This window comes from Heptranchias perlo, unplaced genomic scaffold, assembly GCF_035084215.1.
Source record: "Heptranchias perlo isolate sHepPer1 unplaced genomic scaffold, sHepPer1.hap1 HAP1_SCAFFOLD_44, whole genome shotgun sequence".
Classification (NCBI taxonomy): domain Eukaryota; kingdom Metazoa; phylum Chordata; class Chondrichthyes; order Hexanchiformes; family Hexanchidae; genus Heptranchias; species Heptranchias perlo.
In genome coordinates this window covers 6,831,803-6,858,854 of record NW_027139453.1, presented here as the reverse complement: position 1 = coordinate 6,858,854, position 27,052 = coordinate 6,831,803, and positions in this window count along the sequence as shown.

The window sequence follows — 27,052 nt, the reverse complement described above, 5'->3', positions numbered from 1 at the left end:
ATGGAGAGGGTGTGGAACATTCTGCGGGGGGAAGCGGAACAGCCAGATATCGTGGTCCATGTGGGTACCAAAGACACAGGAAAGGAAAGGTATGAGCTCCTGCGGCTGGAATGTCAGGAGCTCGGAGGAAGTTAAAAAGCAGGACCTCAACTTTAGTAACCTTTGGATTACTCCCAGTGCAACACGCGAGTGTGTAGAGAAATAGGAAGATAAGGCAGGGTAATGTGTAGCTAAAGCTGGGCAACCAAAGCCAGAGATTCCCGGATAACGAAAGAGATAAAGAGTAAGATGAAGCATGAACAGGGGGCGTATGACAGATGTCAGGTTGATAATACAAGTCCGAACCAGGGTGAATAAAGAAAGTGCAGAGGTGATGTGAAAACAGAGAGTATGAGAATAGACTGGCGGTGAACATAAAAGGGAATTCAAAAGTCTTCTGTCGGCATGTAAATATTAAACGGACAGTGAGAGGCGGGGTGGGACTGATTAAGGACCAAAAAGGAGATCTACTCATGGAGGCAGTGGGCATAGCTGAGTTAGTAGATGAGTACTTTGCAACTGTCTTCACCAAGAAAGAGGATGCTGCCAAAGTCACAGTCAGTGAAGAGGTAGTTGAGATTCTGGATGGGTTGAAAAATGACAAAGAGGAGGTACTCGAAAGGCTGGCTGTACTTAAAGTAGATATGTCACCCGGTCCAGATGGGATGTATCCTCGGTTGCTGAGGGAAGGAAGGGTGGACATTGCAGAGGTGCTGGCCATAATCTTGCAATCCTCCTTATATATGGGAGTGATGCCAGAGGACTGGAGAATTGAAAATGCTACACCCTTGTTTAAAAGAGAGCGTAAGGATAAACTCGGCAACTACAGGCCAGTCAGTTTAACCTCGGTCGTGGGGAAGCTTTTAGAAATGATAATATGGGACAAAATTAAAAGTCACTTGGACAAGTGTGAATTAATAAAGGAAACCTAGCACGGATTTGTTGAAGGCAAATTGTGTTTAAATAACTTGATTTAGTTTTTGATGGGGCAACAGAGAGGGTTGATGAGAGGAATGCATTTGATGTTGTGAAGATGGACTTCCACAGGTTGTTTGATTCAGTGCCATATCATAGGCTTGTCACCAAATTTGAGCCCATGGAATGAGATGCGCAGTTTCCAGAGAGATTCGAAATAGATCACGTGATAGGAAACAGAGAGAAGTGGTGAGTGGTTGTTTTTCAGACGAGAGGAAGGTATATAATGGTGTTCCCCAGAGCATTGTACGACTTTTTTGGATATATATTAATGACTTGGACTTGGGTGTACAGAGCATAACGTCAAAACCTGCAAATTACACAAAACTTGGAAGCGTAGTGAAGAGTGAGGTGGATAGTAAAATATTTCAGGAGGACATAGACAGGCTGGTGGAATGGGCGGACGTATGGTAAATTAAATTTAATGTCGAGAAGTGCGAAGTGATATATTTTCGCAGGAAGAACGAGGAGAGGCAATAAAAAAACTATATTTTACAATTCTATGCGGGCGGAGGTGCAGGAACAGAGCGATCTGGGGGTATATGTGCAGAAATCACTGAAGGCGGCAGGACAGGTTGAGAAAGTGGTTAAAAAAGCCTACGGAATCCTGGGCTTTGTAAATAGAGGCATAGAGTGCAAAAGCAAGGAAGTTATGTTGAGCGTTTATAAAACACTGCTTCGGCCACAACTGCAGTATTGTGTCCAATTCTGGGCACTGCACTTCAGGAAAGATGTGAAGACCTTAGAGAGGGTGCAGAAGCGATTTACTAGAATGGTTCCAGGGATGAAGGACTTCAGTTACGTGGATGGACTGGAGAAGCTGGGGTTGTTCTCCTATTGGCAGAGGAGGTTTAGAGGAGATTTGATAGAAGTGTTCAAAATCATGAAGGGTTTAGATAATGTAAATAAAGAGAAACTGTTCATATTGGCGGAAAGTTCGAGAAACAGAAGACGCAGATCGAAGGTGATTGGCAAAAGAACCAAAGGCGACAGGAGGAAAAATGTGTTCATGCAATGAGTAGTTATGCCCTGGAATGCGATGCCTGAAAGTGTGATGGAAGCAGATTCAGTTGTGGCTTTCAAAAATGAATTGGATAAATACTTGCAGGGGAAAAAAAAACTTGCAGGGCTACGGGAAAAGAACGGGCCAATAGGACTAACCGGATTGCACTGACAAAGAGCCGGCACGGGCTGGATGGGTCGAATGGCCTCCTTCTGTGCTGTAACCTTTCAATGATTACATGATTCTATTAACGTTACTTTCTGTTGAATCTGCTTCCACCACCCTTTCTGGCAATTCCAGATCATAACAACTCCTTGCTTAAAAAGTCACCTCATTTCCCCTATGCTTCTTTTGCCAATTATCTGAGAATTTTGATTCATCCTTCATACTTACCAAACAAGGGCGAAGAACTAACCTTACTACAAAATAAAGGAAACTCAATTACATGAACAGACTTCAATCTCGTCAGACTAACCCTTTCCTTGCAACACCAGCAATTGGGAGGGTTGCGAGCTGCAGTGTGGATCAGACTTTTCTGTGTTCCTCCATTCGTACAAGTGTACATAGGTAGATGTCCCTATTCTTGGTCCTTTCTGTACTGCAGGCTGCATTTTTCCAATGGTCAATGTCACACAGCCATGGTTCCTACCGCTGTTGTACAAAGGGAAGGTCTACAACGTTAGGAGATTCTATCCACGCTGAATGGGAAATGTGAGGTTACTCAGTTTGGGAGGAAGAACAAAAAAGAATATTTTTAAATGGTGACAAACTATTTAATGTTGGTGTTCAGGGAGATCTGTGTGTTCTCGGACAAGAAACACAGAGTTAGCATGCAGGAACATCAAGCAATTAGGAAGGCAAACGGAACGTTGGACTTTATTGCAAGGGGGTATCATTTGTAGCAATACTTCCTTATAGCAAGGAAATCTTGCTGCAGTTGTACTGGGCTTTGTTGAGACCACACGAGGAGTACCGTGCACAGTTTTGTTCTCCCATTCTCAGGAAGTATATACTTGCCTTTAGAGGCGGTGCAACGAAGGTTCACTGGATTGATTCCTGGGATGAGAGAGTTCTCCTATGAGGAGAGGTTGAATAAAATTGGCCTATTTTCTCTGTCGTTTCGAATAATGAGATGTGATCGCATTGAAATATATAAGATTCTGAAGAAGCTTGACAGGGTAGATGCTGAGAGGTTGTTTCCCCTGGCTAGTGAGTGTAGAACTAATGGGCATAGTCTCAGAATAAGGGGTCGGCCATTTGAGACTGAGATGAGGAGAAATTTCTTCACTCAGAGGGTTGTGAATCTTTGGAATTATCTACTCCAAAGGGCTGTGGAAGCTGAGTGTTTGAGTATATTCAAGGCTGAGATTGATAGATTTCTGGACATTAGGGTCCTCAAGGGATAGAATCATAGAATCTTAGAATTTTACAACATGGAAACAGGCCCTTCGGCCCAACATGTTCATGTCGCCCAGTTTATACCACTGAGCTAGTCCCAATTGCCTGCATTGGCCCATATCCCTCTATACCCACCTTATCCATGTAACTGTCCAAATGCTTTTTAAAAGACTAATTTGTACCCAACTCTACTACTGCCTCTGGCAGCTCGTTCCAGACACTCACCACCATTTGAGTGAAAAAATTGCCCCTCTGGACCCTTTTGTATCTCTCCCCTCTCACTTTAAATCTATGCCCCCTCGTTATAGACTCCCCTACCTTTGGGAAAAGATTTTGACTATCTACCTTATCTACGCCCCTCATTATTTTATAGACTTCTATAAGATCACCCCGAAACCTCCTACTCTACAGGGAAAAAAGTCTCAGTCTATCCAACCTCCCACTATAAGTCAAACCATCAAGTCCCGGTAGCATCCTAGTAATTCTTTTCTGCACTCTTTCTAGTTTAATAATATCCTTTCGATAATAGGGTGACCAGAACTGTGCACAGTATTCCAAATGTGGCCTTACTAATGTCTTGTACAACTTCAACAAGACATCCCAACTCCTGGATTCAATGTTCTGACCAATGAATCCAAGCATGCTGAATGCCTTCTTCACCACCCTATCCACCTGTGAAACCACTTTCAAGGAACTATGAAACTGTACTCCTAGACCTCTTTGTTCTATAACTCTCCCCAACGCCCTACCATTAACGGAGTAGGTCCTGGCACGGGATATCGGGATCAGGCAGGAAAGTGGAGTGGAGGTCGATGATCAGCCATGATCTTAATTAGTGGTGGAGCAGGCTTGCGAGGCCGTATAGCCTACACCTGTTCGGATTTCAGATGTTCTGTCTGCATGATCTGGGTAAAGTCAATACTGGAAGAACATTTTCAGGTTTGAAGGCAATTCGGGGAACAATGCCCCTGGAGCCGAATTAAAAATCACCGTAGTGGCACCTGGGGATGTCAGACAGGACATAATTTTTGCGGCTCTGACTCACTGGAGAAGCACTGACCAAGTTGTGACCACCCGCTGCTGACCTTGTATTATTGATGCCATACAACACTGCAGGGAACATGCGCCAGTCTGCTTTGAGCAGATGCATGAAACAAGCCTCTGACTGGGGTTTGTCAGAGGAAATGTCTCAGGGTCATAGAATCTTATAGTTCAGATTTCCACCCAAGTACATACTATGGATGATTGCATTGGCATCATGGCTTCGACTGAAATTTGGCTCAAGGTTGGCGACACCTTAGGAATAAAGTAACAGGTGTTGACGATTCACCCCCTCGAGCCGTTCTTTTAGATTCTGGCTGATCTCCATCTTAACTCCATTTAACCGCCTTTGATCAAAATCCCAATGGCGTTACTGGCGAGCGTGTCCTGACAGCGTTTGAGTGGGTGAGCTTCCTCCATTTGATGCACCACTTCGAAGAACGAACTGCAGACTGTCTCTATCCTGGCACAATCTCTGGGGGTTGCACAGACTTAATTTCCTCTCCAAAGGTATTCTTTCAGAATGAGGGTGTGTGAATTTTGATAACTATGACAACGGTGATGAGGAGGTGGCGGAATAGGGTGAATATTCTCACTGGTCCCAGGTGATGGTCAATACGACGATGTTGGTGATGACGCTGAAAAGATGTGAGAAGCCAAATTTTGATTTTTGACTTAAAATGGTATCACAGCAGCGCTCGTGAGGGATTTAAACCCTTATTTCAATCAGTGAAAATACCGAAGCGAAAATCAAAACTCCTAATCCGATACGCACTGCTCCACTATGATCCTCTGGTCACTGAGTAGCTGTTGAGGAGATTATGGTTTCCACCTGCTGACAAGGAGTTGCTGATGGACATGTTTGGGCTGGAGTGGGGGCCAATGGACGGCGGAAGGTAACAGTCTATAGAGTGGGACAGTTGGGAGAAGTGGATAAGTGGGAAGTCGTTGAAGCTACTGGAAGTGGAGAATAGATTGAGCTTGGTGTTGGGGCAGCTCGGAGTGGTGGGGAAGTGTGAGATGGAGCTGAGGCAGCTGGAAATGAAGGATACGTTGGTGTTTGGTTGGAGTTGATGGAAGTGATGCGTAGTGTGGAATAGCACAGGGGCGGCAGGTAACGGTGGATAAAGTGGAGGTTGAGGAACAGACGATGGGGAATGTTCATGGAACAGGTTGAACGACAGTCGTCAGATGGACTGGACTCTTTCTCTAATACTGTAACTACAGCGGAATTGCCTGATGGTCCCAACTCCTGTAAAATCGAGAGTGTCTGCCTAAAGCTAGACCATTGTTCATCTATAATTCCGCTGCAGCGCTTTCTAACTCCTCCACCCCACGACTTCTCTTTAGCAGAACTTCAGCACGTGGAATCCAACTTGATCTAACCTGTGCAGCAAGTGTCTCAGCTTTATCTCTTTTCTCTACCTTTATATTGAACTCTTTCTCTGCCTTCCCCTTCTCATCGTGTATTTACATCGCTCTATCCTCTTGTTGCTGTTTATTTCATTCCTTCAGTCTTTCTGAGACCATTATTGGACGCGGATCTCAACCACGAACAACAATACAATTTTGGTTCCAACCTTCCTCGAGATCTGCAGAATGTCCTTTTTAATGATCTATACTAACTCAGTCAGGCACTTTGTCTTTCCCAGATGATCATTGATCCTTAGAGATGTCTCGCCATGATTCACCTAGTACACATCTATATATTCGCCCAGATCTTCCACATTCCCCAATCAGCTCGAAATGGGTCTGACTGGAGATGGCCTGACCCAAATCAAACATTCAAATACCCAATGAATTCCAGTCCAGAGAGCTCGCCAGTTTGGTTGGGTTTGTGGGATAGTCGTTGATCTTTACAATTAGTACAAATTCGGGGGCTAGCAAATAGTGTGACGTATGGTTAATATATTTTCATCATCAATTGAATGATAAAACCCATCTTATACCCAGTCCTGTTCATAATCTTACATTCCCACACACTCTCCAGATTACCTGGTCTTATGGCAATAACATTTCTCATCGGTTCCTGTCAAGTGTTAGTGAATAATGTCTGTCATACACGAGGCCCTGACCTCGTCCTGTATGTGACCTCCTACAGCTGCAGCAAAATTAGTTGGAGTGTGTGTGCTTTGCATCAGGAAATGCTCATTAGCGCCATTTGAGAAAGAGCGACTTGTATTTATTCCGCGCCTTTCACGACCGCAGGTCGTTCGAAAGCGCTTCACAGCCAATGAAGTACTTTGGAAGTGCAGTCATTGCGGTGCTAATGTTGGAAACGCGGCAGCTAATTTGTGCACAACACGGTCCCACAGACAGCAACGTGGCAATGATCATGTTTTTTAGTGATGTTGGTGGAGTGATAAATATTGTCCAGGACTCTCCCCTGTTCTTCTTCGTTATCGCGCGGTGGGATCAATCAAGTCCACCTGAGAGGTTTAGCATCTCATTCAAAAGACAGCAGCTCTTGACAGAACAGAACTCCTTAGTACTGCCCGTCCGACAGTGCAACGCTCCCTCAGCACTGCCCATCCGACAGTGCAGCGATCCCTCAGCACTGACCCTCCGACAGTCCAGCGCTCCCCAGCACTGACCCTCCGACAGTGCAGCGCTCCCTCAGCACTGCCCATCCGACAGTGCAGCGCTCCCTCAGCACTGACCCTCCGACAGTCCAGCGCTCCCTCAGCACTGCCCCTTCGACAGTGCAGCGCTCCCTCAGCACTGACCCTCCGACAGTCCAGCGCTCCCTCAGCACTGCCCCTTCGACAGTGCAGCGCTCCTTCAGTCCTGACCCTGCGACAATGCAGCGCTCCCTCAGTACTGACCCTCCGACAGTGCAGCGCTCCCTCAGCACTGACCCTCCGACAGTGCAGCGCTCCCTCAGCACTGCCCCTTCGACAGTGCAGCGCTCCCTCAGTACTGACATTCGACAGTGCGGCGGGGACTATCGGCTCGGGTGGAACATCAACCAGGATTGAATTCTGACGCTGGAAATTCTTCCATTCATCTCAATTTTTAATGAATTTACCAATTATAGTAATGGGATATTCCACCACATTCTTCAACTGCTCTCTGAATTTAGTCTGGGTCACTGCATAAATACAAGTGTTTGTGCAGCAACTCAGGAGTTGGAGCATGAATCCAATTTCTAGTACAAAAAGAGGTGGTTCGAAAGACATATAACCAAGATACCACATTCGCTGCGCTATCGAACACATCATAAACAGCGCCCATAACAGGATGAAAGTCCCCGAGATAACGAACAGTAAAATGATGGATTTCATTCGGCTCACCATCTCTCGGTCTCTGGGGCTCTCCCCACTGTCCTGGCCCCGGAGTCTCCTGCGAGCTCTGCTGGCCACTAAAATGTGTACAATGGGACACACGGATTGAGGATATAATGAAGGAGTTCGATTGCTGTCCATAATCCTGAAATCTTAACAAGGACGCTCACATAACAAAACCAGGGGTGATTATAAATCGTGTACCAATGTTGATACATAAAGTACCAGAAAATGTTATTTAAACAGCTCACCACAGTCACCGTTCCGAGAATCACAGCCGCAGTCTTCTCGGTGCAATATTTAGTTTTTAGCTTCTGGCAGCAAATGGCCACAAATCGATCAAAGGTGAAACTAACTGTGAACCAGACAGAACAGTCTGTGGCTGCGTACAGCAGGACGGCGTGAATATTACACACGGGAATGAATTGCACAAAGCTTATTTGATGAGCAATCGGAATCTGCCTCAATATCAGATCGGTGATAACGACCAGTAGATCCGCCGCTGCCATGGCTACCAGATAGCGAGTGACACATTTGGAGAGTCCGCACGTTCCTTGACACAGAATCTTGATCGTCACTAAGTTAACTGGTAAGAAGAGAAATAAACAGACACATTAACAGAGCAGGATGAGAACGAAATCAGAGGTTTGATTGAGTTGGGGTGAAATTTCCAGACTTGTTCTTGCTTCCAATGATGGAATTGAATAACTTTCATTGTGAACGGGCTTTCAGCTGGAGAAAGGAATTACAATGAAAACTATAACTAACTGCTCAGTGATAAATTGTAAAACGAATCGGGGAGTGGGATTAAATCATGGAAACATAACACGGTGTCAAATTAACTGTTAATTAAACAGGACATTGCTTGAACTTCAACTCAAATCTGAAACTTCAAGTCCACTGAATGTAAAATATTTATTGAGAAACATTTAAAAACTCTTTCCAATCACAGAACCTCAATCAACTTACAAACAACCTTCACTTTAAATAATCTAATGATATGACCAATCATGTTTTGAGAAGGGTCCACGTCCGAATTGGTGACTTCTCTCTTCTCTCTGCAGATACTCGGGGTATTTATACTGACAGGTGCTGGTGTATACTGTACAATGTGGAATCGGCCGCCCTTTATACACTCCGAGTCAATGAGTGGGAAACCGGCCATGGTGTATAATGTATAATGTGGAATCGGCCGCCATTTATACACCCGAAGTCAATGGAATGGAAACAGGCAGTGGTGTATAATGTGCATAGAAGCATAGAAATATAGAAAATAGGAGCAAAACTTGGCCATTCGGCCCTTCGGGCCTGCTTCGTCATTCAAAATGATCATGGCTGATCGTCTAACTCAGTACCCTGTTCCCGCTTTTTCCTCATATCCCTTGATCCCTTTAGCATTAATAAATATATCCATCTCCTTCTTGAATACATGTAATGACTCAGCCTCCACTGCCTTCCATGGCAGAGAATTCCACAGGTTCATCACCGTCTGAGTGAAGAAATTTCTCCTCTTCTCTGTTCTAAATGGCATACCCCATATCCTGAGACTGTGACCCCTGGTTCTGGACTCCCCAGCCATTGGGAACATCCTCCCTGCAGCAAGTCTGTCTAGTCCTGTTAGAATTTTATATGTTTCGATGAGATCACCTCTCATTCTTCTAAACTCTAGTGAAAATAGGCCAAGTTGACCAAATCTCTCCTCATACGTCAGTCCTGCCATCCCAGGAATCAGTCTGGTATACCTTCCTTGCACTCCCTCCATGGCAAGGACATCCTTCCTCAGATAAGGAGACCAAAACTGCACACAATACTCCAGATGTGGTCTCACCAAGGCCCTGTATAACTGCAGTAAGACATTCCTGCTCCTGTACTCAAATCCTCTTGCAAAGAAGACCAACATACCTTCCGCCTTCCGAACAGCTTGCTGCACCTGAATGCTCGCTTTTAGCGACTGGTGTACAAGGACACCCAGGTCTCATTGCACCTCCCCTTTTCCCAATCTATCACCGTTCAGATAATCATCTGCCTTTCTGTTTTTACAACAAAAGTGGATAAGCTCACATTTCTCCACGTTATACTGCATCTCCCACTCACCCAACTTGTCTAAGTCACACTGGAGCCTCTTTGCATCTTCCTCACAGTTCACATTCCACCCCAGCTGTTTGTCATCTGCAAACTTGGAAATGTGACAATTAGTTCCCTCATCCAAATCATTGATATATGTTGTTAATAGCTCGGGCCCAAGCACTGATCCCCGCGGTACCCCACGAGAAACTGCCTGCAACCAGGAAAAAGACCCGTTTATTCCTACTTTCTGTTTTATGGAATCGGCCGCCCTTTGTACTCCACGAGTCAATGGATGGCAAACCGGCCGTGCTGTATAATGTACAATGTGGAATCGTCCGCCGTTTAAACACCGAGTCAATGGGTGGGAGACCGGCCGTAGTGTATAATGTACAATGTGGAATCGGCCGCCTTTTATCCACCACGAGTCAATGAGTGGGATACCGGCCGTGGTGTATAATGAACAATGTGGAATTGGCTGTCCTTTGGACACCCAGAGTCAATGGTTGGGAAACAGGCCGTGGTGTATAATTTACAATGTGGAATCGGCAGCCCTTCATACACCCAGAGTCAATGGATGGGAGACAGGCCGTGGTGTATAATGTACAATGTAGAATCAGCCGCCCTTTAAACAACTCGAGTCAATGGGGAGAGACAGGGCGTGGAGAATAATGAGCGCGAATTCCAATCGCCCTTTTTAGAACATCGCAAATGATTCACATTATAACCAGCTGTGTGAATGCAGATTTCGTTCTTTGTATTTGATAATAAGATGAATATAATTTACCACCTTGGGGTTTAACAAAGTATCTGAACCCGACTAGATCAGTTCTAATCTGTAGTCCTTTAACAGTTGGTGAGATGTGTTTAAGTGCCTGAACCCGACCAGATCAGTTCACACCTGGAGTCCTGTAACAGTTGCTGAGATTTGATAAAGTATCTGAACCCGACTAGATCAGTTCACACCTGGAGTCCTGTAACTGTTGGTGAGATTTGATAAAGTATCTGAACCCGACTAGATCAGTTCACACCTGGAGTCCTGTAACTGTTGGTGAGATTTGATAAAGTATCTGAACCCGACTAGATCAGTTCACACCTGGAGTCCTGTAACTGTTGGTGAGATTTGATTAAGTGCCTGTACCAGATTTGACCAGTTCTAATCTGGGGTCCTGTTAATGTTGGTGAGATTTGATTAATTATCTGAACCCTACGAAATCAGTTCTAATCTGGAGTCCTGTATTTGTTGTTGAGATTTGATTAATTATCTGAACCCGACTGGATCAGTTCTAATCTCGATTCGAGTAACTGTTGCGGAGATTTGATTAAGTTTCCAAACCTGACTAGATCAGTTCTAAACTGAAGTCCTGTAACTTTTGGTGAGATTTGATTCAGTATCTGAACCCGACTAGATAAATTCTAATCTGGAGCTCTGTAAATATTGGTGGGATTTCATTAATTGCCTGAGATTGATTAATTATCTGAACCCGATTGGATCAGTTCTAATCTGGAGTCCAGTAACTGTTCCTGAGATTTCATTTAGTATCTGAACCCGACTAGATCAGTTCCAATCTGGTGTCGTGTAACTATTGGTGAGATTTGTTCAATTGTCTGAACCCAACTACATCAGTTCACACCTGGAGTCCTATAATCGTTGGTGCGATTCGATTAAGTCTCTGAACCCGATTACATCAGTTCTGATCTGAATTCCTGTAACTGTTGGTGAGATTTGAATAAGCATCTTAACCCGACTAAATCATTTTTAACCTGGAGTCCTGTAACTGTTGGTGTGATTTGATGAAGTGTTTAAACCCGAATCGATAAGCTCTAATCTGGAGTCGTGCAACTTTTGGCGAGATTTGATTAAGTATCTGAACCGGACTAGATAACTTCTAATCTGGAGTCGTGTAACAGTTGGTTAGATTTTATTTATTTTCTGATCCCGACTATATCAGTTCTAAACTGGATTCATGTTACTGTTGATAAGATTTGATGAAGTATCTGAACCCGACGATGTCAGTTCTAATCTAGTGTCTTGTAACTGTTGTTGGGATTTGATTAATTGTCGGAAGCCAAATAGATCAGTTCCAATCTGGAGTCCAGTAACTGTTGGTGAGACTTGATTCAGTATCTAAACCCGACTAGATCAGCTCTAATCTGGAGTCTTGTAACTGTCGTTGAGATTTGATAAGTGCCTGAAGCCGAATAGATCAGTTCTAAGCTGGCGTCCAGTAACTGTTGGCGACATTAGATTAAGTTTCTGAACCCGAATAGATCAGTTCTAACCTGGCGTCCAGTAACTGTTGGTGAGATTTGATTAAGTTTCTGAACCCGACTATAACAGTTCTAATCTGGATTCCAAAAAATGTTGGCAAGATTAGATTAGGTTTCTGAACCCGATTAGAACAGTTCTAATCTGGAGTCCTGCAACTGTCGGTGAGATTTGACTAGTGTCTGAAGCCGACGTGATCAGTTCTAACCTGGAATCAGTAACTGTTGTTGAGATTAGATTAAGTATCTGAACCCGACTAGATCATTTATATTCTGGAATCCTGTAACTGTTGGTGGGATTTGATGAAGTGACCGAAACCGAAGAGAACAGTTGAAACCTGTAGTCCTGTAACTGTCGGTAAGATTTGATTAAGTGTCTGAACCCGACCCGATCATTTCTAATCAGGAGCTCTATAATTGTTGGTGAGATTTGATTAACCGTCTTAACCCGACTAAATAAGATCCAACCTGGAGACTTGTAACTGTTGGTGTGATTTGATTAAGGGTTTAAACTCGAATCGTAAGTTCTCATCTGGATTCGTGCAACTCTTGGTGAGATTTGATTTAAGTATCTGGACCCGACTAGATCAGCACTAATCTCGAATTGCCTAACTATTGGTGGGATTTGATTTAGTGTCCGAACCCGACTAGATCAGTTCTTATCTGGAGCTCGATAACTGATGTTGAAATTTGACCAAGTTCTAACCTAGAAACCAGTAACTGCAGGTGAGATTTGATAGAGTATCTGAACCCGACGATATCAGTTCTAATCTCGAGTCCGAGAAAAGTTGCTGCGATTTGATTAAGAATCTGATCCCGACTAGATCAGTTCTAATCTGGAGTCATGTTACTGTTGGTGAGATTTTATTAAGTGTCTGAAGCCGACTAGATAATTTCTAATCTGGAGTTCTGTTACTGTTGATGAGATTTTATTCAGTGTCTGAAGCGGACCAGTTCATTTCTGATCTGGAGTTATGTTACTGCTTGTAAGGTTTGATTAAGTATCTCAACCCGACCAAATCAGTTCTAATCTGGAGTCCTGTACTTGTTGATGAGATTTGATGAAGTGTCTGAACCCGACCAGGTCAGTTCTAATTTGGACTTCTGTAACTGTTGTTAATGTTTCATTAAGTGCCTGAACCGGACTAGATCAGTTCTAACCTAGAGTCCTATAACTGTTGATGAAATTTAATTAACTGCCTGAAGCCGACTAGATTAACATTAATAATAAAAACGGAAAATACTGGAAGTACTCAGCAAGTCACACAGAAAATACAGTCACACAGTTAAACAAGATTTCCAACATGAATAGCAGGAGATAGTTCCTTACCCGGGATCCCGACAGCAGCCAGGATAGGGTAGTATATCTTCTGTACGGCATGAACGGCCGCAAGTATCTGAAACTCAACGAACATTCTTCCCCTCTCCTTATAGCAGCTGCTCCCTGCTTTTGCTGAGGGTGATGCTCTGACTGATACCATTGAGTAATACATTGAGGTGAATCCCTGATTTATATCAGAGGGAAACCCTCCAGTGACTCAATTAGGGTCCATGGAGACTGACATTAATTACAGTCACTGAACAAACACATTCAGTTAACCCGTTTTAAACCCAGAACTTTTTATATAACTAAATATAATTGTACAGAGGAACTGCCCCAGCACGATATATTAATATTAATAACAATGGGGAAGGACAAACAATGTGAAACCCACATTCTGATTGCACTGATTGTCACTTCGACCTTGCTATCTCCCGTGGCTTCTCTACTTCCATTTTCCCGGTCACATACATGGACATTTCAGACCAATAACCTGCATCCCTCACCATCCACATCTCCAGTTCCATTCTAAGCTCACTTCCTACTGTGTCCGCCGCTGAAAAAAAGTATTCTCTCTCCAAGTCATTTGGAGCGACTCTTTAAAACTCCCAAATTACTCGCCTTTAGTTGTCCATTTCCCAGGATATTTCTCCAGTTATCGATCTGCTCAGCCACTCACTAATCTACACCTTGATGTCCTTAACCCCAGTAAAACCCTTACTCTCTTCCACCCTGGTCAGTCCCCTGGTACATCCCTCATCTTCTCTCCCTTAAGCCACAGAGTAACGAATTGGTTCAGCCATCCATTGCCAGATCTGCCTCGACCAGATCAAAACCGATCGGGCCTTGGTCCCCTCTGCTAAAACAGCTCACTACTCCATGATTATGCCGGGACACAAACATAACCCTTGTCTTCCTTTCTCCACTGCCAACCGTCTCGTTAAACTTCTCTCCACTGTCCCTCCAACCTAACCATGAACAACTGCGAGAAACTGACGGGTTTCATTGTCACTATTCAGAACATCCATTCATCTGCCTCTGGGACATCCCCCTTACCCATCAAGAAAAACCTCCCCCAAGGCTTCTGCATCATTTAACCCTGAACCTGGCCCTTTCTCTACTTTCTCTCCTTTCTAATTTCATACGCTCTCCCTGCTCATAATTCCCATGGGACCAAACTCCTGTTCTTTCGACCACTAAACGTCGGACCACCCAACTTCCTGGCCCTCAAGTGAACAGTTATTGTCAACGGTTTCCTCTCCTCAAATCCAAGCCCGCCTGTCCTGCAGCTCCCTGTTTGAATCTCTCCAATAAGATTGGCGCCCCTGCAGCAGGACTGAAACGGCCCTAATCAATGTTACAAATGATATCTTATGTGACTGTGACCGTGAAGCACTCTTCCTCCTCAGCCTTCTCGACCTGCCTGCAGTCTTTGACAGGCTCGACCACACCCTCCTTCACCGACGCCTCCCCTCCGTTGTCGAGCTAAGTTGGACTGCCCAAGTTTGGTTCCACTCTTGCCGATCCAATCATCTCCCGAGTATCTTCAGCAATGCATTCAATTCCCAATCCCGTGCCGAAATATTTGGAGTCTCCAACGGATCTACCCTTCCCCCCCTCGCCCTCATATGCACGCTGCCCCTTGGTGACATCATGCAAACACATGGGGTCAGCTCCCACATGTACGCTAATGACACCGAGCTGTGACTCACCACCAGCTCTATCGACACGTGAACTACCTCTGTCTTGGCAGACTGCATGTCTGAAATCGAGACTTGGATGAGCCACAATTTACTCCGATTGAATATTGGAAAGACTGAAGCCATCGTCTTCGGCTCCATCTGCAAACTCCGTACCCTCGCCAGCAATTCCATCCCGCTCTCTGGTCATTCTGTTCGGTTGGAATAGGATTGTCCGCAATCTATTTGATGCTGGGATGAGCTTCCGACCGCATATCATCTCCATCATGAAGGCAGCCTTCTTCCGCCTCTGTAACATCACTTGTACCTGAATTCGCCTCAGCCACCTGCTCCAGGAACATTCATCTATGAAACTTTCACCTCCACACTCGACTATTCCAACGGTCTCCAGGCCGATCTCCCATCTTCCACTCTCCATGAACTCGAGCTCATTCATAACTTTGCTGACCGTCACCCCTGTGCTCGCTGATCTACTTTGGCTCCGAGTCCCCTAAAGATTAAAATTTAACATTGTCATCCTTGTGTTTAAATCACTTTATAGCCTCACGTGCTCTATCTCTGTAAATTGTTCAAGCCATACAACCACCTGAAAAATCTGTGTTCCACCATCTCCGACATCTTGTGGACCACCCCTTCCAGGCTCCCCACAAATGGGGGCTGAGCATTCAGTCGTCTTGGTCATAGGTTCTGGAATCCCATTCATGAACCGTCCTTTCTCTCCACGTCGCTCTTCCACATTTAAAACTCCTTAAAATGAGTCTCTTTTTTCCAATCATTTCGACATCACATCTTCTTCGGCTCAGAATCGAATTTTTCTGATTATTTTTCTGTGCTTCTTGACTTCCCTCCGAAATGGCCAAGCTGTAATTTCAAGATTGTGCCTCATCGTTCTTGATTCCAGGAAAAGAGGAAATCGTTTCTCTGTATCGACTCTATCGAATATTTTCAAAAATTTTAATCAACTCCGTCAGATCACACCTCAATCTTCTACACTTAAGGGAATATAAGACTAGTTTATGCAACCTGTCCTCATAGTTTAAGGATCTAAGTTTGGTATCCTTCCAGTGAAGCTGCTCTGCAACATTCTAAGGCCAATATTCTTGAGAGTTATTTTACGCCACTCATCTCAGCCCCGCGATATTGCTGCAGGAGTTCCTCAGGGCAGTGACCCAGGCCCAACCATCTTCAGATGCTTCATCAATTACCTTCTCTGCATCATAAGGACAGAAATCGGGATGTTCGCTGATGATTGCAAAGTGTTCAGTTCCATTCGCAAACTCTCAGATAATGCAGTGGTCCGTGCCTGCATGCAGAAAGACCTGGACAACATCCAGGTTTGGGCTGATAAGTGGCAAGTAACATTCGCGCCAGGCAAGTGCCAGGCAATGACCATCTCCAACAAGAGAGAGTCTATCCACCTCCCCATGACATTTAATGCCATTACCATCGCTGAATCCCACACCATCAACATCCTGGAAGTCACTATTGACCAGAAACTTAACTGGACCAGCCACTGAAATGCTGTGGCTACAAGAGCAGGTCAGAGGCTGGTTATTCTGCGGCGAGTGACTCACCTCCTGACTCCCCAAAGCCTTTCCAGCATCTACAAGGCACAAGTCAGGAGTTTGATGGAATACTCTCCACTTGTCTGGATGAGTGCTGCTCCAACAACACTCAAGGAGCTCGACACCATCAAGGTCAAAGCAGCCCACTTGATTGGCACTCCGTGCACCACCCTAAACATTCACTCCCTTCACAACCAGCGCACCGTGACTGCAGTGTGTACCATCCACAGGATGCACTGCAGCAACTTGCCAAGCCTTCTTCGACAGCACCTCCCAAATCCGCGAACTCTACCACCTAGAAGTACAAGGGCAGCAGGCACATGGGAACAACACCAACTGCACGTTCCCCTCCAAGTCACACACCATCGCGACTTGGAAACATATCGCCGCTCTTTCATCGTCGCTGAGTAAAAATCCTGGAACTCCCTTCCGAAAAGCACTGTGGGAGAACATTTACCACACGGACTACAGCGGTTCAAGAAGGCGGCTCACCATCACCTTTTCAATGGCAATAAAAGATGGGCCTTGCCAGCGAAAGCCACATCCCATGAACGAATTTTTAAAAAATGTACATCCTGAGCTGCAGTGCCCAAAACTGAACGCAATATCTCTCGATGGGGTCTGACCAAGCCTCTATACAACTGAAGCATAACTTCCTCCCCTTTGTATTCCAGGCCCTTGAGAGAAAGGCCATTCTTCCATTAGTCTTTTTCTTTGCTTTTTGTACCTGCCTACTTACTTTTAATTATGTGTATCCTGTTCAATACCTCGTTTCTCTCCATTTATACTCTAAGTTATCTTTCCCAGTTCCAAACTGACTTCACATTGAACTCCGTCTGTTATAGTTTTGCCCACTCAATTAATCGGTCTCTGTCCCCTTTCAACTCTCTGCTCCCCTCTGCACTACTTACTGTTCCTGCTAATTTAGTGCCACCTCCAAACTTAAATATACAACCCTCTCTTCTTTCATCCAAGTCATCAATAAATATGTCAAAAAGTTGACTCCCCGGAAGAGATCCCCGGAGAACATCACTTATCACATTTAGAATATCAGAAAACAAACACTTTATCTCCACAATATATTTCCGACATCACAAACAATTCCCAACCCAGATCAAAAAGCCACTTCCAATTCCATACTCTCTCATTTCTGCGTATAATTTTTGTGTAGAGCTTTAACGAATGCCTTCTGGAAGTCCATTTCCAAAACACCTTAAGAAACTCCCATGCCAATCTTATTAGTGAACTCCTCAAAAAATTAAATAGATCAGGCATTGGATGGACTATGAGTTGAACGAGGTAACAGCAAAGCATTAAAGACTCTGGTAGGAATTGATACAGATCATTGTGCAGTCGTAATTTAATGGGGGATGTATCAATAAGGAGACATGAGAAGCATGTAACGAAAGCAATGTTGTTATAATGGGAGATTTTAATTTTCACATGGACTGGTGTAAGCAAAGGTTTAAACATAGAAACATAGAAAATAGGAGCAGGAGTGGGCCATTCGGCCCTTCGACCTGCTCCGCAATTTAATATGATCATGGCTGATCCTCTATCGAAATACCATATTCCCGCTCTCTCCCGATACTCCTTGATGCATTTTGTGTCTAGAAATCTATTTGGCTCCTTCTTAAATATATTCAGCGACTTGGCCTCCACAGCATCCTGTGGTAGAGAATTCCACAGTTTCACCACCCTCTGAGTGAAGAAATTTCTCCTCATCTCAGTCCTAAATGACCTACCCCGTATCTTAAGACTGAGACCCCTCGTTCTGGAACCACCAGACAGGGGAAACATCCTCCTTGCATCCAGTCCGTCTAGCCCTGTCAGAATTTTATACGTTTCAATGAGATCCTCTCACATTCTTCTAAACTCAAGTGAATACAGGCCGAGTCGAACCAATCTCTCTTGATACGACAGAACTGCTATCCCAGGAATCAGTCTGGCGAACCTTCGCTGCACTCCCTCTATGGCAACTATATGCTTTCTCAGGGTAACTGTGAACAATAGTCCAGGTGTGGTCTCACCAAGGCCCTGTATAACTGTAGCAAGAGATCCTTGCTCCTGTACTCAAATCCTCTTGCAATGAAGGCCAACATACCATTTGTATTCCTAACTGCTTGCTGCAACTGCATGTTTGCTTTTAGTGACTGATGTACAAGGACACCCAGGTGCCTTTGCACATCAACGTTTCCCAATCTATCACCATTTACACAATACTCTGCCTTTCTGTTTTTCCTTCCGAAGTGGATAACTTCACATTTATCCACATTATACTGCTCTGCCATGTATTTGCCCACTCACTCAACTTGTCTAAACCGCCGTGAAGCCTCTTTGCATCCTCCTCACAATTCACGATCTCACCTATTTTTCTGTCGTTAGCAAACTTGGAAATACTACATTTGGTTCCCTCCTCCAAATCATTGATACATATTGTGAATAGCTGGGGCCCAAGCACTGAACTCTGCGTAACCCAACGAGCCGCTGCCTGCCACCCGTGAATAGCTGGGGTCCAAGCACTGATCCCTGAGGTTCCCCACTAGTCACTGCCTGCCACCCCGTGAATATCTCGGGTCCAAGCACTGATCCCTGCGGTACCCCTATATTCACTGCCTGCCAACCCGTGAATAGCTCGGGCCAAAAACTGATCCCTGCGGTGCCGAAGTTTACTAAGACTGTCCTGCAGTCTGTTAATGTTGTCCTTCTATTGACGTGATTTCATATTGTAAAAATGCTCAGCTTTAGCCCTTACCTGTTCAGTGGGAAATTCTCAGTCAAATTAAAGTCGGACCGGTCCATTGGGCCTGACTGACCCTACAGCAATGGTTCGTTTTCAGGATGAAGTATGAAGAGGTTTAATTAAAGACCGCCATTCAATGCTGAAGCATTTGATAAAAGAGTGGGTAAACAGATTGTGCTGCAAAGGAAAACGCCTGGGTAAACATTATCCGAATGATGCACAAACAAAGGCAGACTAATAATTAATGGTTTCACATGCTAGAATGGCAATTATAGGGATAAATAGCGAAACAACAGACACGATAACAAAGTAAGGCAGATATAGTTGTTAGTGCAACAGGAAAATGAGCTTGTTAAGTGAGGAAAATACAGATATTTTAAGGGATAAACGCATAAATTCTCCTTATATGAAGTTGCAATTTTAACTTTTATACAATTATGTTATGCAGAATTGTGTGCATTGTCACGTAGACACAGTTAGAACCAAGTACAGAACTGTCGGTGCGTAATGAGGGTTCGGTTCCATAAAGGCCGAAGATACTGAGCTCAGAACTGTAACAAGTTTGCATTCACAGGTTTCTTATAAATATTGGCTTTTAAGAACAGATCTAAGTGTTATTGCTTGGACTGTATGCTTGCTACATACCCTAGAAATGATATGTTGACCTTCGAACGAAGTTAGCTCAGATTCACCAGAATGTTACCAGGTCTTAAAGGCTTAAATTATGAGACATTACATATACTGGACTAGGACTCCCAGAAATATAGAAGATGTTTGATTGAGACTTCTGGGATTTTGAATGGCTTTGAGAGGGTACAGAGAAATAAAATAATTTCTGCTTCTGAGGAAGTCTATTAAAAAGGGACATAACTTTGAAATCAGTGCCAGGCCATTGAGGAGAGAAGTTTTGAAGCGCAAAATCTGGTAGAAGTGTGGAAATCTCTCCGACAGAAAGCAGTAGATGCTAATTCGATTAATAATTTTTAAATCTGAGATCCATAGTTTATTTTTAGTCAAGAGCCTTGAGGGATATAGGTCCAAGGCGGGTGGATGAAGTTAGGATATACATGAGCCATGATCTCATTGATTGACGGAACAGGCTCGAGAGGCTGAATGGCCTACTCCTATTGCTGTGTTCCTCTGAGACAACTGGTTTTCAAAGATTATGAATTTAATTGAGTTCAGCAGTACTTTATGAATAAGAACACTTCATCAACCAGTTAATCGATAATTAGGCAAAAATAGTTAATGCATAGCCAATGAAGTAATAGTTAATTGTTAAATTGGATATGATGAACAATTCAAAGCGGAATGCATTTACAGTTCACTGCTAATAAGGATATGATAACAAATACACAGAGAGAGGCAGTTACAGTTAATCGTAAAGTTCGATATGAAAACGGGGGAATCAAGTTAATGTTAAATTGGATATGATAATCAAAGAAGTGGAATCACGTTATTATTAAATTGGATATGATAATCAATAGACGGCGATTCAAGTTATTGATAAGTTGGATATGATAATCAATAGACAGCGATTCAAGTTATTGTTAAATTGGAAATGATAATCAATAGAAGGGAAATCAAGTTATTGTTAAATTGGATATGGTAAGTAATACACAAAGTAATAATATTACATTTAACTGTTGAATTGAAAATGATAACCAATACACAGTGATATAATGAATGTGATAATCCACCCCTGTTTTCTTCCTCTTTGGGCTGGAAACCTACTGATAATTGAAGTTCCCTTGTACACCTTTCAGGAACTCCTCACCCTCTTTTCCTTTACACTGTTTGGTTATATTAGACTAATTGAAGTCTGCACATTATCACGACTCTAAAGTTCTTGAACGTTTCTACAATCTGCCTCTAAATTTGCTCCTCTGTCTCCTTCCCACTATTTGGTGGGCTCTAATATCCACTTAACAGCGTAATAGCTCCTCTCTTGTTCCTTAATTCGAACCGAATAGATTCTATTTTTGAACTCTTAAATACATCATCCATTGCTCGTGCTTTAATGATATATATTTTTTTTCAATACTGCCACCCCCTGCTCCTTTTCTTTCCTTCCGTATCTTTCTTGAATACATTTTAGCCAGGAATATTAAATGTTCATTCCTCCCCTTTTTTGAGTCAGGTCTCCGTTACAGGCACTAGATTACAACCCCACGTGGCTCATTGTGCCTGCAGTTCATCAACCTTATTTACCACATTTATGTACATTCACTCGTTTGCTGCACCCCCCCCCCCCCCCCGCCACCCCCATCTGACCCCTCCTACCTTTGAACTACTATTAATTCTAATGTTGTTCGTCTCTCCCAGTCCTCTGCACACCTTACATTTCCTCTCTTCATCCAGGTGTTCCTCTCCCTGCCAAATTAGTTCGAGTGATTCCCATCCACGTGTTCAATTCTAAAGTTGCACCTTTGTGAGGGAAATGTTCCCACTGCTCCTTTACATTTCCGTGACAAAATATGAATCAATCCTGGTATAAAACTTCAGCTGTTCCATGTGGTTCAGTTTTCCCCAGTGAGATAGACAGGAGGGAGCGAATCTTTCGGTGAGGAGGTTGAACCCGCCTCCCGGGGTAAGTTGCATTTTCTGCCACAGCATCTGCTTCCCGCTCGGTAGCTGCTGAAACTTCTCTCCAGATGACAAACTGATTCTAGTTTGGAGCTAATCATTCAGGGTTGAGATTAAATACAGACAATCACCACAGGAGCTCTTCTGGTTCATGGCTATAATCCTTAAACCTGAAGTATTTTAGCAACGAGGTTAAAGAGCTGAATTCTAAATCGAATGGGAACCTAAGGCACTGGTTTGACCCGATTTATACGGTTAATGAAGTGAAGTGAGCCTTCTGAATCCACTTTATCCCTTCATTTCTAACAGTGTTTATTTCGAGTGACAGATTGAAACTAATTGAGATTTCAGTTCTCAGCTTTCCGATAACTTGGAAGCTGATGAAGGGAAAAAATAAGGAAAGCGACAAAATGACACCAAAACTCGAATTAAAACAATCACTTTGTCGACACCAAAATCACTAAAACGGATTATCTGGTCATTATCACCTCGCTGCTTTTTTTGGATCGTGCTGTGCGCATATTGGCTGTCGCAATTCCCACATTTCAACAGTGACTAAACTTCAAAAAGCACTTAATTGACTGAAAGGTGCTTTGGGACGTCCTGCGGAGGTCAATGTTGCTACTTTATGCACGATTGCAGGTTGGAGCCCAGTCGCTTGCTGATTCAGGAAAATCTTAACCCACCATCTTTTGCGGTCCGTGGTGGTATGATGGTTAGAATTCTGCGCCCGCGCCCCGGGCTCGATTCCCATTTGGAAGATTATCTTTTTTGAGAACCGAATCAATTTTAAGGTAACCAATTAAATTCTGAATAAGTAAAAGTTTTTGCAGTGTCTGGTGGTTTCCTATGATTCAATGTTACTGAGAATTGAACTCACAATTCTTACACAGTTTTCCAAAAATGTGCATTTTTATTATTTATTTTTTGAATTGATTTCATGCGGTAATTTTAAACAGTTTATTCCGATCAAAGATAGGAATGTGGAAGCGGAGAAGGCCATTCAGCCCCTCGAGCCTGTTCCGCAATTCAATGAGAGCATGGCTGATCTGCATAATTTGTTGCATGCACCCGCCTTGGCTCCATATCCCTTATTAACCTTGGTCAGCAAAAATCTATCGAGCTCAGATTTAAAATTATTAATTGAGCTCGCACCTACTACTTCTTATGGGAGAGAGTTCCACAGTTCTACCACCCTTTGTTCGAAGACAAAGTGTTTCCTAACTTCTCTCCTGAACTGCCTGGCTCTGATTTAAATGTAATGTCACTTTGTCCTAGAATCCCCCAACAGCGAAAAAAAGTTTATCTCTATCTACCCTATCAATTCATTTCAAACTCCAAAAACCTCAATCAAATCATCCCTAAACCTTCTATGTTCCATGGAAAATAAGCCTAGTTTATGTAATTTCTCCTCATAATTTGACCCGTTTAACCTTTGTATCATTCTGCCGAATCTGCGCTGAACACACCCCAATGCCAATGTATCCTTCCGAGGTTCGGTCTCCAAAGCAGAACCCAAAACTCTAGATGGGGTCTGACCAAGGCACAGTACAACTGAATCATCACTTTTGTACTCGAACCCCCTTGAGATTATTGTCAATATTAACATTCAATCAGGCTTTTTGATTGCTGTTTTTACCTGTCTACCGACTTTTAATGATTTGTGAATATGGAGTCCTAAATATCTTTGCTCCTCTATAGTCCTGAGCTTCTCCCCATTTAGAAAGTAGTCTGATTTATATTGCTTGTGTCCAAAGTGTGTGACCTCACACTTGCCCACTTGAACTCCATTTGTCATAATTTTGCCCACTCACTTAATCTGTCTATGTCCCTTTGCAATTTACTGCTCCCGTCTACACTCCTTACTGTCCCTCATCACTTATCCTCATCTGAAAATATCGATATCCAATCCTTTCTTCTTTCCATAGAACCATAGAAGCATAAAAAAGAAACAGCACAGATGGGTGCCATTCGGCCCATCGTGTCCACGCCGGCTCGAAGAACAACAAGGTAACCATTCTAATCGTTCCTTCCAGCACCCGGTCCGTAGCCCGACAGCTTACAGCACTTTAGGTGTAGGTCCAGGTATTTTTAAAAAAGAGGTGAGTGTCCCTGCCTCTACCACCAATTCGGGCAGCGAATTCCATACGCCCACCATCCTCTGGGTAAAAAAGATTTTCCTCATGTCCCCTCGAATCCTTCCGCCAATCAGCTTAATCTATGTTCTCTCGTTCTTGTACTCTCCGCTAGGAGAAACAGATACTTCCTGTCGACTCCATCTGGGCCCCACATAATTTTGTACACCTCAATCAAGTCAACCCTCAGCCTCCTCTGCTCCAAGGAAAACAACCCCAGCCTATCCAATCTCTCCTCGTAGCTGCAATTTTCTTTCCGTGGCAACATTCTTGTAAATCTTCTCTGCACTCTGTCCAGAGAATTATGTCATTCCTGTAATATGGTAACCAGAACTGTGCACAATACCCCAGCTGTGGCCTTACCAGCGTTTGATACAGTTCCATCATTACATCCCTGCTTTTGCATTGCATACCTCGGATAATAACGGAGAGCATTTCGTATACCTTCTTCTCAACCTTATCTACATGGACTGCCACCTTCGGGCACCTGTGCACATGCACTCCAAGGTCGTTCACTTCGTCTGCCCCAATCAATATATTCCCGTTTACTGCGTATTCCATTTTACTGTTTGCCCTCTCTCAATGCATTACCTCACACTTCTCCGGGTTGAACTCCATTTGCCACTTTTCCGCCGACTCCACCAACCCATTGATATCTTCTTGGAGTCCACAGCTATCCTCTTCACTATCAAATACACGGCCAATTTTTGTGTCGTCTGCAAATTTTCCAGTCATGCCCCCGACATTCAAGTCCAAATCATTAATATACACCGCAAACAGCAAGGGACCCAACACTGAGCCCTGTGGTACGCCACTGGAAACGGATTTCCGTTCGCAAAGACATCCATCGACTTTTACCCTTTGTTTCCTGTTGTTGAGCCAATTTTGGATCCAATTCGCCTCATTCCACTGTTTCCCATGGAGTTTAACTTTCTGACCAGTCTGCCATGTGGGACCTTGTCAAATGCCTTACTAAAATCCATGTAGACAACATCCACTGCAATTCCCTCATCAAACCTCATTCTCACTTCCTCAAAGAATTCAATCAGATTTGTAAGGCGTGACGTTCCCTGAACAAATCCATGCTGACCATCCCTGATTAAACCATGCCTTTCCAAATGAGAGTTTATCCTATCTCTCAGTATTGATTCTAATAGTTTGCCCACCACCGAGGTAGACTGACTGGCCAATAATTTTTCGGCCTTTCCCTCGTACCCTTTCGAAACAATGGTACTATGTTTGTAGACTTCCAGTCCTCCGGTACCTCCCCTGTATCTCGTGAGGATTGGAAAATGATCCGCAGAGCATCCGCTACTTCTTCCCTGGCTTCCTTCAATTGACGAGGAAACAATGAATCCGGCCCTGGTGACTTATCAACTTTCAAGCATTCCATTCCCTCTCGCACTTCCTCTCTCGTTATGTTTATCTTATCCAATATTTCACACCTCTCCTCTTTTACTACTACGTCTGAACCATCCCTTTCCTTTGTGAATACGGAGACATAATATTCATTTTTTCTCTGTATTCCTACCCAAATCCTCTGCTTCTGCACACAAGTTACCCTTATCATCCCTAATAGGTCCCACCTTTTCCTTAACTGTCCTCTTGTTCTTAATGTCCTGATAAAGCATTTAGGGTTTTCTTTAATCTTACTAGCAAATATTTTGTCATGGCCTGTCTTTGCTTTCCTTATTTCCTTTTTTACGTCATCTCTGTACTTTCTATGCTCCTCTATTCTTTCATCCAAGTCATTAATAAATATTGTGAACAGTTGAGTCCCCAGAAGAGATCCCTGGGGAACACAACTTGTCACTTCCCGCCAATCAGATTTAAAAAATTTATCCCCACTCTGTCTCCTACCTCCCAATTAATTTTCAACCCTTGTTAAACGGTTCCCTCAAATTCCGTTCCTCTCAATTTTGCCAAAACATTTCTTTCCTCTTTAATTAATTTCCTGCAAATTGAATATTACTAAACCCGCGACACATTTCCTGTCGAAATGAAACACACATCACAGGACATGTATCGAGTATATAGCAAGAACCCCGCGATTTTATTATTAAACAGCGAGAATACGGATGTTAACACTGAGCGCCTGATCTGGTTGGAACCCATTAGCCCGAGGTGACGGGACCCACTCCGCGTTTATATTTACCAAAAAATGAAAATCAGAATTAGAGAACGTTCGTATTTTACAGGACAAGAATCGGCTAATCGGCCTGTTGAGCTTGGACAGTAAATTCTCTCCACTCTGTTATTCTAAGTGTAGAGTTTTATTCGATCAATTTGTCTTTAATTTTATTTCCTTTCTCTCTATTTTACGAACTCGGTGGGTGAAAGAGGTACGGTTTGAGGACTAAACATTTAGATCAAGATTTGAACATTGTTTATTTTAATTGTAGCTTAATGAGAGACAAAGCGTGAATTTCGTTGCCAGTTTTCTGATAACGCAAAAGCTGAAGCTCCAATTTTATAAAAGAAAGACAAAGTAAATGAACGATATCAACAGAGTGAAAGCAAGGGACAGATAAAACCAGAGTCTTTAATCACCTCGGCTGCAGATTTAAAATCAGTTTCTGAACGGATAGGTCAGTGGTCATGCAGTCTAATGGATAAAGCTTATGACTCCGGTGTGAATCATGATGTTATCAGAAATTTGCAAGATTGATTCTGTCACGGTCAGTTCACAAACTGGGTGAAAACGCGTTCTTAATGGGTCGCAACTGTTTTACACCCGCCCATTTCTACCAGTCCCTCCTGATGAAACGGCAATATATTAAAAAGCCAAACAAATAGACAGGGTATTTATATAAAGTTATAGCACGCTCCCAATCGGTTCATAGAAAATGAATTATATCTTAATTATGTTTTGAACAGGCAAAAATAAATCAAACTTACTTTTGTGAAACTTATCAAAGTGTCAGTGTGAA